A 1713-nucleotide genomic window follows, 5' to 3' on the forward strand; every position below is an offset into this window, starting at 1 on the left:
CACGGGTGGACAACCCTCCAGGAGAGTTTCCGGTGCCACCTACCCTCTCTCCCCCTTAACTCCACTCCCCCTTCAGTCACCCATCACACCTTACCTGCCACCCTACCCTCCCTCCAACGTTCTCCACCACCTCTCTGTCCTCCACTTTTCATCCCCTCTCTCCACCCCGCTACCTCTCTCTCCCTCCCCTCACCACCCTCTAACTCTCCTCTCTCTCTCCCTCCCCTCTCTCCACCTCTAACTCTCTCTCTTCTCCCTCCCTCTCTCCAACCTAACTCTCTCTCTCTCGCCCTCCACCACCCTAACTCTCTCTCCCTCCCTCTCACCACCCCCTAACTCTCTCTCTCCTTCACCTCTCACCACCCCTACTCTCTCCCTCCCCTCTCACCACCCCTAACTCTCTCTCCTTCACCTCTCAGCGTCTCTCTCTCTCTCCATCCCTCCATTAGGAGATAGTAGACTGGTTCAACTCTATAAGGGCCATCCAGCTCCACTATCTAAAGGTGGCCTTCCCAGGGGCTAATGATGCAGAGGTGAGTACACACACACACACACACACACACACACACACGGACGCATACAAGTACACACACAATATCACTCTGTATTTAATCATATTTTTCAGCTGATGCCCAAGTTGACGCGCAACTTTCTGAAGGAGGGCTATATGGAGAAAACAGGACCCAGGGTAAGTTAAAACACCCAACAGGCCCCAGGGTAAGTTAAAACACCCAACAGGCCCCAGGGTAAGTTAAAACACCCAACAGGCCCCAGGGTAAGTTAAAACACCCATGTGCGCGAGAACACACACTCACACCTTTATTTTACTCTCGTTGTGGGGACCAAACAATTGATTCCCATTCAAAATCCTATTTTACCTAACCTCTCCTCTTTGGTATTTGGTATTTTATTAGGAACCCCATGAGCTGTTGTGAAAGCAGCAGCTACTCTTCCTGGGGTCCACACAACACATGAAACATGACGTAATACAGAACATTAATAGACAAGAACAGCTCAAGGACAGAACTACATGAATTAAAAAAGGCACACTTAGCCTTCATATCAATACATACACATAAACTATCTAGGTCAAATAGGGGAGAGGCGTTGTSCCGTGAGGTGTTGCTTTATCTGTTTTTTGAAACCAGGTTTGTGGTTTATTTGAGCAATATGAGATGGAAGGGATTTCCATACAATAACGGCTCTATATAATACTGGACACTTTCTTGAATTTGTTCTGGATTTGGGGACTGTGAAAAGACCCCCAGTGGCATGTCTGGTGGGGTAATGTGTTGTGTCAAGCTGTCGTGTAAGGACTTGAACAATTTGGGTTTTCAACATATTAATGTTTCTTATAAAAAGAAGAAGTGATGCAGTCAGTTCTCCTCAACTCTTAGCCAAAAGAAGACTGGATGCATTATTTATATCAGCCCTCTGTCATTACATGAAGAGCAAGACGTGCTCGTCTGATTGATTCATTTCTGGCCACGGAAGCTTAACTAGTCTTTCTTGCAGAAACACGACAAATGACGGACAATAATCAAAATAAGACAAAACTAGAGCCTGCAGGACTTGTGGTGACAAAAAAGCAGACATCTCTTTATATGGACAGACTCTCCCATCTTTACAACATTGAATATATATGTTTTGACCTTGACAGCTATGTACAATCTAGGTAAAACACCCATACTTAATCTTATCTCTCTCCTTTTT

The 1713-nt window shown here is 45.9% G+C and overlaps 1 pseudogene; it reads left to right on the forward strand.

The window, feature by feature from the left end:
• Positions 1-1713, forward strand: part of LOC112074502 (arf-GAP with dual PH domain-containing protein 1-like) — a 20471-nt pseudogene that overhangs the window by 10370 nt on the left and 8388 nt on the right.

Source organism: Salvelinus sp. IW2-2015, unplaced genomic scaffold, assembly GCF_002910315.2.
Source record: "Salvelinus sp. IW2-2015 unplaced genomic scaffold, ASM291031v2 Un_scaffold2665, whole genome shotgun sequence".
NCBI classification, from domain to species: Eukaryota; Metazoa; Chordata; class Actinopteri; order Salmoniformes; family Salmonidae; genus Salvelinus; species Salvelinus sp. IW2-2015.